Raw genomic sequence first — 17255 nt, forward strand, 5'->3', positions numbered from 1 at the left:
TATAAATGATTTAGTCAGTGTTTGCTCATTGTAAAATCTTTCCTCTCCCCGATTTACATTCTGACATTTATTACATGGTGACATTTTTACTGTGGGCAGATTATGTAGCTGCTCCTAGCTGTTTGGGCTGTTAGAGACAGCTGTAAACAGCTAATTCCTGTCTGTGAACCTTGTTACATTGTAACAAACTGCCAAAAGTACAGCGGTCCCAGAGCTTCTTGTGGGAGGGGTTTCAGCACAAAATCAGTCATACAGCGCCCCCTGATGGTCTGTTTGTGAAAAGCATTATATTTCTCATGTAAAAGGGGGTATCAGCTACTGATTGGGATAAAGTTCAATTCTAGGTTGGAGTTTTTCTTTAAGTGAGGAAGGGTTGTATGCAAGATATGTTCTTGAGTTAGAGATGACAGAGATGACAGCGAGTGATTTTGTGAGATAAATGTTTCAGAAAGAAAGAGGTCATGAGAGGCAATCGGGATATTGTACTCATCTCTAAGTTCTACTTTCGCACTAATTGCTTAAAGTGAACCCCCGGACTAAAAATCGACTCAGCAGCACTAAAAAGGCTTTGTGTTTCTTTAACAGTTTCACAGCATCAGAACTTTGTTTCTCTTATACAAGCCTCATTTTTAGCTGCACAGAAGAAAACTGCCCGGGCTTTTTTCCCCTGATGCTGTGCAAAGCATGATTGATTTCTGATTTTATTGTTCTCGTTCTGCTGTTTTGGTGCAATTTTTTTTTTTTACATTTTGAATTTGACATTTGAAGCCTAGCACGTGCAGCTGGGAGGGGTAATCAGGACACAGGATAGTTGGAACTGTGTCTCCTGCACCTTGTCACCTCCTTTCAACCAAAAAGATGGCTGCCCCCATGACAAAAATGGCAGCCCCCATGAATCAAAAACATTTGCCTGTTCTTTTAAAACAGGGTGGGTAAGAGATCATATTGCCTATATATTCTAATTAACATAACTAATGTAACTTGATGACAGTATGTTTGTTTAGGCTGAAGTTCCCCTTTAATACATAATTTACAGCTTCTTTGATTTCATTCTTTAAACCACAGATGGAGTATTTTTTCAAAGTAAAGTTTATTTTTGTTAAATAATCATGTAACATTATGTGTAATGTGAATGGGGTGTTGTTGCCGCTAAAAAATTTATATAAATTCTGCCAAGAGTCCTGTGGGCTGGCACATATTAACAATATACAGTCCCTGGAGATAATCAGAACCTTGATAGGCCTAGTGCACACCAAAAACCGCTAGCAGATCCGCAAAATGCTAGCAGATTTTGAAACGCTTTTTCTTATTTTTCTGCAGCGTTTCAGCTAGCGTTTTGCGGTTTTGTGTAGCGGTTTTGGTATAGTAGATTTCATGTATTGTTACAGTAAAGCTGTTACTGAACAGCTACTCTAACAAAAAACGCCTGGCAAACCGCTCTGAAGTGCCGTTTTTCAGAGCGGTTTGCGTTTTTCCTGTACTTAACATTGAGGCAGAAACGCATCCGCAATCCAAAATCTGCAGCAGCCCGGGAGTATGCGTTTCTGCAAAACGCCTCCTGCTCTGGTGTGCACCAGCCCATTGAAATACATTACCCTAGCGGATCCGCACCCGCAAGCAGATCGCAAACCGCAGCGGAAACGCTCCGGTGTGCACTAGGCCTTAAAGATCCTCCTGGCTACAACAGTCTTCTCAATAATAAACTCAAAAAGACAAAGACTTGGTAAGCTAGAAGGTAAGTTATACCATCATATAATCATCTTGTGGGACATCACATGTGTTATGTTGTAGCTATTGTATAGAATGAGCTGGAGATAGTGCAGTGGCATTTCTGGAGCTAAGGATTTGGTGCTGGTGTACCAAATCCCTGTATCAGTGCCTCAATCCTTCCATGAGATTAACCACTTAGGTCAATCTTGACGGATACATCCGTCCAGATAGCCTGCTTGGCGATCGCGCACTTTCCGTTAGCCCGGAGATAAATGAATGGGAACACAGTTCCCAATTATTGATCTAAGTCTCCGTATGAAAGACGACACCTTCAGTGAGACGGCTCTGTCTTTCATAAATCCCCTTCTGTCCCGGCCACGCTTTACTTCCGCTTTGCGTAGTAATACTACGCGTGCAGAAGTGAGTGCCGAGGGCATCTTGTGACCAAATAGTAAAAATTATATCGGAAATCTCCTATCACACTCCCCAATAGCTACACCAAATGTTTTTTGTATATATATATATACCGTTAACTATTAGTCAAAGATATAATAATTGAACACAAAATGCAGTTTTAAATTATGGTTTTTATTATTTAGTGAGAAAAAAAAACTCAAAACCTACATGGCCCTGTGTGAAAAAGAAATTGCCCCCTGAACTTAATAACTGGTTGGGCCACCCTTAGCAGCAATAACGGCAATCAAGCGTTTGCGATAACTTGCAACAAGTCTTTTACAGCGCTCTGGAGGAGTTTTGGCCCACTCATCTTTGCAGAATTGTTGTACTTCAGCTTTATTTGAGGGTTTTCTAGCATGAACCGCCTTTTTAAGGTCATGCCACAACATCTCAATAGGATTCAGGTCAGGACTTTGACTAAGCCACTCCAAAGTCTTCATTTTGTTTTTCTTCAGCCATTCAGAGGTGGATTTGCTGGTGTGTTTTGGGTCATTGTCCTGCTGCACCACCCAAGATCGCTTCAGTTTGAGTTGACGAACAGATGGCCGGACATTCTCCTTCAGAATTTTTTGGTAGACAGTAGAATTCATGGTTCCATCTATCACAGCAAGCCTTCCAGGTCCTGAAGCAGCAAAACAACCCCAGACCATCACACTACCACCACCATATTTTACTGTTGGTATGATGTTCTTTTGCTGAAATACTGTGTTACTTCTACGCCAGATGTAATGGGACACGCACCTTACAAAAAGTTCAACTTTTGTCTCGTCGGTCCACAAGGTATTTTCCCAAAAGTCTTGGCAATCATTGAGATGTTTTTTAGCAAAATTGAGACGAGCCTTAATGTTCTTTTTGCTTAAAAGTGGTTTGCGCCTTGGATATCTGCCATGCAGGCCATTTTTGCCCAGTCTCTTTCTTATGGTGGAGTTGTGAACACTGACCTTAATTGAGGCAAGTGAGGCCTGCGGTTCTTTAGATGTTGTCCTGGGGTCTTTTGTGGCCTCTCTGATGAGTTTTCCATGCGCTTTTGCGGTAATTTTGGTCGGCCGGCCACTCCTGGGAAGGTTCATCACTGTTCCATGTTTTTGCCATTTGTGGATAATGGCTCTCACTGTGGTTCGCTGGAGTCCCAAAGCTTTAGAAATGGCTTTATAACCTTTACCAGACAGATAGATCTCAATTACTTTTGTTCTCATGTGTTCCTGAATTTCTTTGGATCTTGGCATGATGTCTAGCTTTTGAGGTGCTTTTGGTCTACTTCTCTGTGTCCGATAGCTCCTATTTAAGCGATTTCTTGATTGAAACAGGTGTGGCAGTAATCAGGCCTGGGGGTGACTACAGAAATTGAACTCAGGTGTGATAAACCACAGTTAAGTTATTTTTTAACAAGGGGGGCAATCACTTTTTCACACAGGGCCATGCAGATTTGGAGTTTTTTTTCCTCACTAAATAATAAAAACCATCATTTAAAACTGCATTTTGTGTTTAATTATGTTATCTTTGACTAATAGCTAACGGTTTTTGATGAGCAGAAACATTTAAGTGTGACAAACATGCAAAAGAATAAGAAATCAGGAAGGGGGCAAATAGTTTTTCACACCACTGTATGTATAATAAAAATACATAAATAGCTACCTTAGGGACGAACATTTTCTAATATGTATGCAGTAAGGTATATTACTGTTATTTTTTAAATTATGGGCATGTAATAAGTGATGGACGCAAAACTGAAAAAATGCACCTTTATTTCCAAATAAAATATCAGCGCCATATATTGTTATAGGGACATCATTTAAATGGTGTAATAACTGGGACAACTCTCAGTATAGTTTAAGCATATGAGAAGCTGGAGAACACAAATTAAATAAAATGGTGAATATGGCGACCAAACCAAATCACTTGCAGTCTAATTATGTTGTTTAAAGGACATTCTGTCTAACTGTGCTGTTTGAGGGGACACTGCCTAATTATGCTGTTTGAGGGACATGCTGCCTATTTATATTGTTTGTGGATACATAGTGCCTAATTAAGTTGTTTGTGGGGGAAAGAGGAGGGGGTACATGCTACTAATTTTGATCTAAGATTATTGAAATGGTCATTGTGGAAAACAGTACATTCACTGTGTTTTATCACCCCTCGTATGGAACTCTGTATGGTGATTAGGGCCTATTTCTCTCTTTGAGGGTAAGGGGCTTTGTCCAATTGCTTGCTAAGTTCACATACATTATTTGGCCATGCCTACAAACTACCATGGTTATGCCCGCTTTTGCCTCATCATTCACTATGTGTCACACATTTGCTCCTTTATTGGTTGTGCACAGGTGCCCTGGATCTTCTGGGGAGCCAACCACACTCCTGAAATGGTGTTTATACTCAGCTAAGTAAGTACTATGATGAAGTGATGGAGGTGTGCAGAGACCAACAGCTTGTAAGAATCAGTTACATTTCACCTTATCTCCATTTCTCAGTTTAGAGTTAAATGATAATAAGCAATATTTGGCTGCTATGGCTTACTGCTCTTGTCAAAAGACTTTCCAATGTTATAATAATTGTGAGACCTCAAGTTTTTGTCCTTCGATAAATGTGCTCAGGACATCTATAGTGCATATACCGTAAGTAAACTGGCTCCAACAACTCCAGCCCCCTCATCTGCCTCACAGTTTACAAAGAGGACAATCTGCATACACCCATTTTTCATATACCCATTTTGCTGCAGAATGTATGATTTATTACCTGATATACCGGTAATATGTTTTGCCTGGTGGCTTCATATATAGATAGCATAACTTCATATATACTGTAGATAGCTATGGCTTGCTTTCTCAAATATGATTGGAATCAAGACTTTTCCTGCTGATAATTTTCTGTTTACATGTGGGTAACACTATCGCAGCTGGGGTTTGTTGGCTTACCAAGGAGACGTATTGATGAAGATGTACATTTGAATTTTTAAGACATTATGAGCAGATTTAGCTACATCTATTCCAATAAATCATACTTGTGCTATAGAATTGTAAAGTTTCAGCTTTGCTTTGTAGCCAGTCCAAACTAAACTGCTTGAAGGGAATGTGTAGTGTTTCTACAAGTTTATTAACGTATCAGGTTATGAATTTCAAGAAAAAAAAATAATTCTAAAACTCTGTTAAAGAGGAGCTGTTAGGTATAAGGTCTCAAAGAAAATAAACACATATATCAGTAGCTAAAGATTGGCTGTACTTACATTACATATGCATTTCACTGTCCACGTTTGTACTTCACAGAATTTTTATATAGTATATGCAGAGATTGATGCTCCTGACAGCTCATGGCAGGTTCCATGTTTTTCTGTCAAATGTGTCGTCATGTCCTGCCTGCTTCCTGATCACAGAAAAGCTCGTACTGAATAACACAGTGTGCAGTGAATATTAATGAGCCATGTGGCTAGGAACAATAGCTGACTCCTGCAGTGTACTCTGTCCGGAGATTTATCAGTGCTACGCGCTGGACTGATTACAAGCTGCTGTAACGTCTCATTAGCAGCCGAGGGGAGGGCCCCAGAATGCTTTGCAGTATAGTATGCGGCTTGCGTCCTCTTAGGTCTAACAGCTTTTCTGATAAGAACACATCAAAGGTAAGAGAGATTTTTATCTTCAATAATGCCTTTATGGCTTCCTTCTAAACTGTTTAACACAGGAGAATAGAGGTTTAAATTAGCTTCTGCAGCCTGACAGTTACTCTTTAAAGGGCCATTGCCATCAGAATAAAAATACAGTATTTCACTGTCAATATTTTCTTGTCCAATAACATTGAGTGAATTAATATATACCCTTATATATACTTATATATATAAAAATATAACATGTAATACCTCTTTAGCCCCATCTTGGATGTTTGCCTCTTACTAAAGTAGACTGTAACTTTGCAGTTTTGTGAAAGCATTTCCCTGATAATAAGACCTACCCTGAAAATAAGCCATAACATGATTTTTCATGATTTTTGGGGATGTTCCAGAACAAAAAGTCAATGTAAATAGTGTCCAGGCAGCTATAACTTAAATGTAACAAACTTATCTGGTGTTGTCTCTGAAAGCTGCTCTGACGATGTTGAGCAGCTGCAAGAAGCTTCCTCTTCCTCTTTGTTCAGACACATCCCCGGCTCCCCTGTAAATGTGAGTCAGCGCGTTGTTTCTGGCAGTCTCCCTAGGTGGACACGCGCAGCTCAGAGCTGCCTTTGTAGGTTAAAGAGGCGTGTCTGAGGTGTGTCAGCTGACACTTGCTGCAGGGATGTTGCTAATTGGTCCGATTTTCCTGGGGGCTTGGTCTGTGATCTATTCCTTCTATATAAGCTCAGGGCATTTAGTTACTCGCTGTCCGTTATAGCTATCAGTTCGCTGAGCGCTGGACCTTGCCTTGCTATTGTGCCTAAGTCAGCTAATAAGTCAGCTAAGTCAGCTCAGTAATAGAGACACAAGAAATGTATTATGGTATTCAGGGTTGAGGAGGAGAGGGGACTGAATTTACACACAGGCAAGCTGATAGCATCTCCAGCCCTCAGCCTGTGACAATGTGACAAACAGAACATGGCTGCCCTCATTGTATCACAGGAATAAATAATCATAAACATTTGAAGCTGTTTGCAGCTAGATATGCTGTGTAAACTTTAGATAAGATATATAGAGAAGGTACTTGTTATAGTTTGTTTTTCATCTCGGATCTGCTTTAACAGACCCAGACAAAAACAATACAAGGACACACAGTGTAGGTAATTGCAAGTCAAGGGCTGCATATAAGTTAAAGCGGTAGCAAGTAAAGTGAGAAATGTTCACTTGATCACTTCTGCCAGTAATCTATTGCTCCAACATATCCAATAGCTTAGCTTTTAATCAATTTTGTGCAGTGTACTAATTGAAATTTTGACCAAGCAATACTGAAAAATCTCCAAAGGTGGCAGAGCAGGACAACCAATAGCCTTGCACTTCATCAAGCAGTTCAATACTTGTGGTTCAATCAATGCTCTATAGATTTCTGCTGAAATCTACCAAAATTGAGTGTGCTGTGTATTGTATGGTAAAAATCGATCACTATCCAATCAAGTTACAGTTGTATAGTGATCAATTTTATTTGGCCAAATAAGTTTGCACTTACAGGAATTTGACATGACAGTTGCTTCATAGACACAGACAATATGATACAAGGATAGACAGAATAGATATTACAAATCAAGGACAGTAAATGAGTTAAAGTGTGGTAGCAAACAGGATGAGACCCGTTCATTTTCATTTCTATGCTGTAATGCTTTCCTGTCCTATTGTAGATACAGAAACCCACTCTCTGGGCCACCCTGCAATGGGGTTAGGTGTGCTGGGTAGCCTGGGTATCACCGGAACCTTGCATTAAAAAAGAAAACACAATAATGTGCTGGATTCAGGGTTGGTTCAAGCCACGATGAGGCCGTAGGGCAAAATTAACTTGAAGGGGTCCCTTGACACCACCCCCACTCCTCCAACATACTCACCCTGCTGGTCCCTGAGGTGACTGCAGCCCTCTCCCCAGATCTCCTCCCTCAACTTTACTGTACTCCCCAGGGCCCCTGCATCATTTTTGTCTGCATAGCGCTGCTCCAGTCCATGCCCTCTCATCTTCTGTCACACCTCAGCAAGTGGTTGCCCATGGCAACCCACCAGCTCAGGACTTTGACTACAGAAATGTTTTCCCTTCCAGGACCTTTAGGTGTTCCCACGCCATTTAGTGGCTGTTATGTGCTATGCATCCCTGTTTGCGTGTGAGCAGGTGAGCTCACTTCCTGCATTATGTTTTATAAGCACTTCCTGGACTCAGACTGATTGCCTGAGCATCAGGTTTCCTGGCTTTGATCCTTGGCAATCCTTTGACTACCCGTTTGACTTACGTTCCTGTACCTCATCTGTTTCGGACTGATTTGGACTCCTGGCTTATCCCTGACTTCGTCTACTGTCTGTTGTACCTGTACTTTGCATCAGATTATCCAGTCGCACTCCGCAGTCACCTTCAGGGGCACCCACCTGGACTCCAGGGCTGTACTCATCCGACCACACAGAGGATTCACGCATGCCAGGTACGCGACATCTTCATCCTTGCAGGGACCCCTCTTCTCAGTGACCATGTGTTATTGCGTAATGACCTGTGATAGTTCATGGAGGAGAAGCAGTGAGCAGGGATGAAGACAGAGAGAATGAATGGAGCAGCACACTGGGACAGTTGACCTGCAATGTTGACAAAACTTTGTAGGGGTCCCGGGGAGCACAAGTCAAGGGAGGGGCCCAACAGAACTTGGAGCTCCTGTGGCAATTGCCTCCTTTTCCTCTATGGTAGAGCTGACCCTGGCTGGATTTAGTCCTCTGAAATCATTTTAACTGTATTGGTATGCATGATTTTCTACTTCAGTCCAATCCTCTGTGTATGGCTTTTAGTTCTATGTACAGATAGTACAATGCTATCACAGAGGAGAAAGGTCTGAATATTACATTGAAAAAAAAAGTTTGCTTTCTTAAAACAGAAGGTATTTGCAATAATCCAGGTTGTAGTGAGCAAATGATGTCTCCCACAATGCATCACTGCTGAATATGCAAATTATTCTTTGTTTTTTCTGTAAGCTAGCCACACCTCCAGAACCGCCGGAATGCAATGATGTGTCAGCTTAAATAACATTTTACAACACCCATCTATATTTATGGCATGCTATTGATGAAAGTAGAGATTACCTTTTTAAAAAAGAGATCTTTCTCTGTATATTTTTACAGACAACTGGAAGCTGCCACAATGAGGAATAAGTGTTTCCGGATACTGTCCGCTGCCGTCAATCGCTTGCATGGGTCTTTTATGATTAGTGCATTAGCACTGCTCTCAGATAATCACCTCTACTTCATCATGCTTGCCAGCAATATTCTCTTCTTTATCGAGATGCCAATCACATTGCAGTTCGCTATAAAAGGAGAATGGAAATGGTAGTATCTTGATTAATTGCCTATTAGTCTAAAACAGTTGTAGTAATGGAAGACTTTAATTTAAATTCACTGGTGTAATTTCACTGTGGATACTGCATATAGCAGAAAATTCATAAGTTTGATAACATTTTTTTTGGAATAGCATATAGAAACCCCAACAAATTCTCTGCTTGATCTGACAATTCCAAACAATGCAGAGCTTATTAGAAATGTACTAAGAAATAACAACAAATGGTATCATCCTGATTCAAAACTTTTTGCTTTTACTGATTGCTAACAAGGTACAATACTGTACTACTCTGCTGGTACTAAGAAGTAGTGATCCTTCCTGTTCTCCATTAGTCTATACTCTAAAGTTAAACTCTATAACTCAAAGCTATTTTGCTGTCTATTGCCGATATCTATCGTCGATATCCTCTGTCTCACCACCATTCACAAACTCAGGTGCCATTTAATGTCTATAACTGGAGTTTGGCTAAATAGAAGCTGTACTCCATAAAAAAATCAGTGCCGCTAAATAACATCGCTAATGCCACTAATTGTGGAAGCCGGAATTAGGCTATACTGTAGCAGAACTCCGGTGCCTAGCGCCAAAATTACCTTCCTGGGGCTGCCATAGCTACTATTTCCACAGTGGCTTATGGCAGTACCCAAATTGTCTTGCGCTATCTGTGCCAAAATGAACTGATTTCCCCCATAGAGTCACAACTGAGCACAGCCAGGCTCAGACACGACAAGTGGCTTTTTTGCCACTGGGTTACACCACCACATGTCAAACCATGACGTGATAGCTATGTAGGAAAAATAAAAATGTGTGTGTGTGTGTGTGTGTGTTCTACATTTTACAGAGCTTGTTTTGCCCTTTCAAGAACTACGCTCAGACATTTCTATAATTTTACACTGTTTAAAGTGAATCTGAGATGACAAAAAAAGTTAGATACTGATGTAGTTAGAGGGAAGCCTTTGGATAGTCCAGAGGCCCATGTCTTCCTTCACCCAACCCACACTAAGCTGCTGACAACAGTTAGCTGCCACCCACAGCTCCAAACCATCAACTGGCTGCAGCGTGTCAATACCCCGCATAACTACATTATAGTTCTCTTGCATAGTTCTCTTGTTACTTTATCACAAGATATGAGGCATCTCAAATATTTCAAAAGCTTTCTAAATGTAAATCCTGGTACACACCTTCAATTTTAATTGGCCAATAATTGGCCAACTTTACCACTTCCACATAATATAAGAGCTTAACTACACAATATGTTCATAGTATTCAAAATGTATTGGTGCTTATACTACAAGGAGGTGGTAAAATTAGCCAGTCATTGGCCAATCAAAACCGCAGGTATGTACCAGGCTTTGCAAAGTGTGTAACTACACTTCATAACTTATATGTTTTTTGTTATCCTAGATCCCAGTGATGTTCTACCTGTGTACTGTCCTTCCTGCAATTATTGTGGCAGAACTCCTTTTGGATGACAGAATTGAAATGGGCAACTCAACATCTGATCCATGTAGGAAAAATGTAAGTATTCAGTAACTGCACACTCTGTAAAAGAGAGTGCGTGTGAGATTTTGTAGAAAGCAATATGATATGATAATAGGATATGATAGCAATAGGATATGATAGAGAGGATATATTTTGGAAAGATCATGTAAGAATGGAGCTCCAGGTAAAAGTGATATTTATACAATTTAACCAATGCTGGCAATCTTAGCAGCACAGTATATCTTAACTCGAAGGCCACATGTTCATGCTAATAATTTTAATAGTGCCGGTTGTCAACATCTGAAAAAAATGTGTTAGATTGAAGTTCATTGAGTCGCCCTTGAAGTGAACTCAAAAAGAGTCCTTTGGACTCTTCTGCCTGTTTATGATTGAAACCAAGCTCTAGCTGAAAGTTACTTTATAATTGGTTCTTGTGGAAAAGGGTTAAACCCTCGTCTTGGTATTTATTGCTGCCTGTCATCCCGTATGAGAGAATTCCCCTCATAAGATCAAGTGGAAAATGGATGTTGTTTTTTTAATTGAATACATGAAAGCACACTAATGTAACTGTGATGAAATCATACCGTATTGGGATACTGAAGGGAGCCCAGTAATATTATTTATCAGTAATGTTGGGTAACATATTATTTTACCAAAACAAAAACCATGTTTTGATCTCTCCTAGGCTTACAAGGATTACACCAATTTATTACAAGGTTTGGAGGGGACTGTACTCTTGGTCCTGGTAATAGGGCGGTGGTTGATGCCAAAGGGTGGCCTGAGCAGGGACCAGCTCAGTCAGCTTCTGCTGACCTTCCTTGTATTAGGGGCAGACCTAGTGGATTTATTAAAAGCTAATTAAGGAAACTAAAATAAATACCAATCATTTAATAATTTTAAGCCTGGGTCTCTATACTGTATACAGTGGGTTGCAAAAGTATTCGGCCCCCTTGAAGTTTTCCACATTTTGTCATATTACTGCCACAAACATGAATCAATTTTATTGGAATTCCACATGAAAGACCAACACAAAGTGGTGTACACATGAGAAGTGGAACGAAAATCATACATGATTCCAAACATTTTTTACAAATAAATAACTGCAAAGTGGTGTGTGCATAATTTTTCGGCCCCCTTTGATCTGAGTGCAGTCAGTTGCCTATAGACATTGCCTGATGAGTGCTAATGACTAAATAGAGTGCACCTGTGTGTAATCTAATGTCATTACAAATACAGCTGCTCTGTGAGGGCCTCAGAGGTTGTCTAAGAGAATATTGGGAGCAACAACACCGTGAAGTCCAAAGAACACACAAGACAGGTCAGGGATCAAGTTATTGAGAAATTTAAAGCAGGCTTAGGCTACAAAAAGATTTCCAAAGCCTTGAACATCCCACGGAGCACTGTTCAAGCGACCATTCAGAAATGGAAGGACTATGGCACAACTGTAAACCTACCAAGACAAGGCCATCCACCTAAACTCACAGGCCGAACAAGGAGAGCATTGATTAGAAATGCAGTCAAGAGGCCCATGGTGACTCTGGACGAGCTGCAGAGATCTACAGCTCAGGTGGGAAACTCTGTCCATAGGACAACTATTAGTCATGCACTGTACAAAGTTGGCCTTTATGGAAGAGTGGGAAGAAGAAAGGCATTGTTAACAGAAAGCATAAGAAGTCCCATTTGCAGTTTGCCACAAGCCATGTGGGGGACACAGCAACCATGTGGAAGAAGGTGCTCTGGTCAGATGAGACCAAAATGGAACTTTTTGGCCAAAATGCAAAACGCTATGTGTGGCAGAAAACTAACACTGCACATCACTCTGAACACACCATCCCCACTGTCAATTATGGTGGTGGCAGCATCATGCTCGGGGGTTGCATCTCTTCAGCAGGGACAGGGAAGCTGGTCAGAGTTGATGGGAAGATGGATGGAGCCAAGTACAGGGCAAACTTGGAAGAAAACCTCTTGGAGACTGCAAAAGACTTGAGACTGGGGCGGAGGTTCACCTTCCAGCAGGACAATGACCTTAATCATAAAGCCAGGGCAACAATGGAATGGTTTAAAACAAAACATATCCATATGTTAGAATGGCCCAGTCAAAGTCCAGATCTAAATCCAATCGAAAATCTGTGGCAAGATCTGAAAACTGCTGTTCACAAACGCTGTCCATCTAATCTGACTGAGCTGGCGCTGTTTTGCAAAGAAGAATGGGCAAGGATTTTAGTCTCTAGATGTGCAAAGCTGGTAGAGACATACCCTAAAAGAGTGGCAGCTGTAATCGCAGCAAAAGGTGGTTCTACAAAGTATTGACTCAGGGGGCCGAATAATTACGCACACACCACTTTGCAGTTATTTATTTGTAAAAATGTTTGGAATGATGTATGATTTTCGATCCACTTCTCCTGTGTACACCACTTTGTATTGGTCTTTCACGTGGAATTCCAACAAAATTGATGCATGTTTGTGGCAGTAATGTGACAAAATGTGGAAAACTTCAAGGGGGCCGAATACTTTTGCAACCCACTGTATATATATAATATATATATATATATATATATATATATATATATATATATATATATATATATATATATATATATATCACATGCAGTTCAGGCATACTGGGCTGTTTTTAGGCATAGGTTGCCTAGGGTTGTGTGTTAGGCACCACCTAGCGGTTGGCATGTGCATTTTTGCCTCCTTTCAATGTGGAAGTCTGCCTGCATATTTTTTCTTGTGGTTAGGAACGATTCCATCTGGTTAGGAACGGTTCCATGTTAATAATGTATATTAAAGAGAAACCGTGACCAAGGATTGAAATTCATAACAATCAGTAGCTGATATCCCCTTTCCCATGAGAAATCTTTTCCATTTCTCAAAAAGATTATCAGGGGCCTCTGTATGGCTGATATTGTGTTGAAACCTACAGTGTGATGTCAGGACCATGGTGCTGACATCATACTGTGGGAGCCTTGTTGCATTTTTGGGAAATAACAGCTGTTTCCAACTGCCAAAAAAGCAAGCAGCAGCTACTTCCACTGGCATCACCTGCCAGCAGTAAAAAGAAAATATACACCCCCTTCAAAAATATACATTTTGTTGCTTTGCAAGCAGCTGTAGCTTTATCCAGCTGCATTTACTGAATTCAACCTATAATAGTGAGGTGAAAGATATAAAAGGAAAAGTTTGTTTCAAAATAAAAAAAAGGAAACAGAATGACTGAAATGGATCAAGGATCATGAACTTCCTTTAAAACACATGTTAACTTAGAGAGGAACTGGAGTGAAAATAATGTAATTAATAGAATTGCTTATTGTCTTTTACAATGTTCGTTCATAAATTATTTAGGTAGTGTTTGCCAATTGTAAAATCTTTCCTCATCTCAATTTACATTCAGAAATTGATCACAGGTGGCAACATTTTCTTTAGGCAGATGATCGCTGAAAACAAATTCCACTGCTCAAAAAAAGGCCACATTAAAGTGGTCTGAAAGCCAACATTTCTACTTTGTTCTAAAAGATTCCTCACAACTTGAACGCTACTATCCCAGAAAAAATATTCTAGCAGAACATCACTGAAATGGTTAAACAAAGCACTTTCTCCTGCTATTCAGCTTCAAATCTGCATCCAAACTGGAGATAACAGTATATTTTTTACTTGTTAAACACAAATGTATCAACACTGGAATGTAAACAAACACTCTCTGACAAACTGTCTCTGCTTCAGGCACACACAGTGTTCAGAATAGCTCATTAGAAGATTTTAATATATAATAAAAAACAGTTATAATAGAAAAATAATTAAATGCAATGCCAGCTTTCAGGATAAGAAAAACTACACTTTGGAAACTTGTAATTTGTAAACTGACAATATTACGTGTGCACAAAAGCAAATACGATAACTGTATGAGTAATAAAAAGTAGGAAAACACATTTTTATTGAATGTTATGTCAGAGTTTCAGACCACTTTAAGTTATAATTTAGCTTTGGCAAAACATACCTTGAAGATTCTCAGGCCAAACTAAAAAGATGTTATTTATGGCCAGAGGAGACCAATACTAAACAATTGGGCCTCAACACCACCTGGCATATCTGGCAGTTTACCATGCAAGGAACACTATACATAAAGCCCAAAGTCATAGCATCGTGTTGTGGGAGAGTTCCTCTGCAGCAGGGACTGGGGCATGTGTTAGAATTGAAGGTAAAATAGGTTAGGCACAATGGCCTCAATTCACTAAGCTTATCTCCTGTCTTTAATAACTCTTCTAGAGTTGTTACCATGGTGATGAGGCATGTAGTATTCAGGAAACATTTTACCTCAGGCAAGCCTAAAGTTAACTCTTCTGTCTTTAAATTAACTCTCCAATCCTTAAAGAGGAACTCCAGTGAAAATAATTTAATATAAAAAGGTGCTTAATTTTTACAATAATTATGTATACATGATTTAGTCAGAGTTTGCTCATTGTAAAATCTTTCCTCTCCCAGATTCACATTCTGACATGTATTACATGGTGACATTGTTACTGTGGGCAGATTATGTAGCTGTTCTGGCTTTAACAGACAGCTATAAACAGCCATTTCCTGTGTGTGTCATTGTTACATTGTGGCAGTTTGCCCAGAGTACCGTACGGTACCAGAGCCTCTTGTGGGAGGGGTTTCAGCACAAAATCAGTCATACAGCGCCCCCTGATGGTCTGTTTGTGAAAATCATTATATTTTTCATGTAAAAGTGGGTATCAGCTACTGATTGGGATAAAGTTCAATTCTTGGTCGGAGTTTCTCTTTAAAATAACTCCAGAGTTAAAGACAGGCTGTTAATTAACCGTGTGAAAATAACTACAGAGGAGGTAAATTAACTACAGAGGAGGTAAATTAACTACAGAGGAGGTAAATTAACTACAGGAGAGGTAACATAAGGAATGAAGAGATAAGATAACTCTCTCACCTGTGGAGGTAAGTTTTCTCTTGCTTTATTATCTCTAGCATGATCTTAGTGAATTGAGGCCATTATCATAGTATTCTTTAGGAAAACCTACTGCCTTCTTCCAGAAGTTGCTGCTCTCAGGCTGAGAGATAAGTTGATTATTGTGTGTGTTTATCTGTAGTGACAAATGCTTTCATAGTTCATTGGACTGAGGAAGTCTTTTTACATTTGAAAGGGGATAAAACTGTGTGACATCATGTCATATTGAGCCTACAGAAACATATACTGTATACAGTGAGACTGTATGTGATTCAAAACTTCTTTTTGTACAGTTCTGATCCAGTTCTGTATAACAGTGGTGCTCAGCAGAGCTCGAATATTCGAGTAGCTCGAATATTCAAGCTCTTTCCCAGCTATTCGAGCTCGGTATTCGAGCTCCGAATAGCTAGAGCTATTCGAATGGGGTATTCGAGTACACTCGAATAGCCCATTCACTATTCGAGCTATTCGAGCAAAACGGCGCTATTCGAGCTCGGTACCGAGCTCGAATAGCGTCATAGCCCAGATTGATGTCCTTAGAGCCAATCAGAGGGCTCCCAGGCCCTCTGACGGCAGCCAATCACAGAGGGGGACCCTGGCCAGCCCCTACCCTATAAATAGCGGCCGCCATGTTAGGTTTCTCCGTGCTTGCCTGAGACTTGTACAGAGAGAGAGTTGCTCCTTTGTGCTTTGGCTTAGCAAGAGCTCTATTGTGGTCATTTACCTAGCGTTTTTGCTCACATACACCTCCTATATACACCTATATTGTTGTTAGTTAGATAGACATTGTATTTTAGTTAGTAGCTTTTGTGTTACATAGACAGAGACACAGCTGCTGCAGGCTTACACAGCTTTAGGCCTCAGGGCCTGCCTGTGTGGGCAGCTGTTCTCTCCTGTCCTCTGTTAGTATATTTCTCTCATCTATACCAGTATTTCTGCTGCTGTCCTTTACTACTGATTGATTCTGTATTTAGTATTGTAGTTAGGCTAGCCTAGGACACTCACTGTCACTGTTCATAGGCTAAGGCTAAGGCTACTAGCTCCTGCGTGTGTGCACTCACAGTCTTGTACACACACACTCTATTTCCTTCTGATTAGTGATTGATTATTGTAATTAGTTAGTTACTTACTGTTACTACTTGTTACTCTTACTGTACTAGGAGTCTAGGACACTCAGTCACTGTTCATCGGCTACTAGCTCCTGCGTGTGTGCACTCAGTGTCTGATTACACACTACACACACTCTATTTCCTTCTGATTACTGATTGATTATTGTAATTAGTTAGTTACTTACTGTTACTACTTGTTACTCTTAGTGTACTAGGAGTCTAGGACACTCAGTCACTGTTCATAGGCTACTAGCTCCTGCGTGTGTGCACTCACTGTCTGAGTACACACTACACACACTCTATTTCCTTCTGATTAGTGATTGATTATTGTAATTAGTTAGTTACTTACTGTTACTACTTGTTACTCTTACTGTACTAGGAGTCTAGGACACTCAGTCACTGTTCATCGGCTACTAGCTCCTGCGTGTGTGCACTCAGTGTCTGAGTACACACTACACACACTCTATTTCCTTCTGATTACTGATTGATTATTGTAATTAGTTAGTTACTTACTGTTACTACTTGTTACTCTTACTGTACTAGGAGTCTAGGACACTCAGTCACTGT

The 17255-nt window shown here is 40.2% G+C and overlaps 1 long non-coding RNA gene across 2 annotated transcripts in view; it reads right to left on the reverse strand.

Annotated features, from left to right (window-relative positions):
• The window catches only part of LOC137521430 (uncharacterized), a 73457-nt gene that overhangs the window by 32826 nt on the left and 23376 nt on the right, over window positions 1–17255 (reverse strand). The window contains exons 3-4 of one of the 2 annotated variants that reach the window (XR_011022121.1): window positions 9039–9105; window positions 8186–8304 (exon numbers count right to left, since the gene is read on the reverse strand). This is a non-coding gene — a long non-coding RNA (uncharacterized lncRNA). Of the gene's footprint in view, window positions 1–8185; window positions 8305–8891; window positions 9106–17255 lie in introns of those variants that run through there. The other variant, XR_011022120.1, reaches the window with a different exon arrangement.

The sequence above is a fragment of the Hyperolius riggenbachi genome, chromosome 6 (assembly GCF_040937935.1).
Source record: "Hyperolius riggenbachi isolate aHypRig1 chromosome 6, aHypRig1.pri, whole genome shotgun sequence".
In the NCBI taxonomy this organism is placed as follows: domain Eukaryota; kingdom Metazoa; phylum Chordata; class Amphibia; order Anura; family Hyperoliidae; genus Hyperolius; species Hyperolius riggenbachi.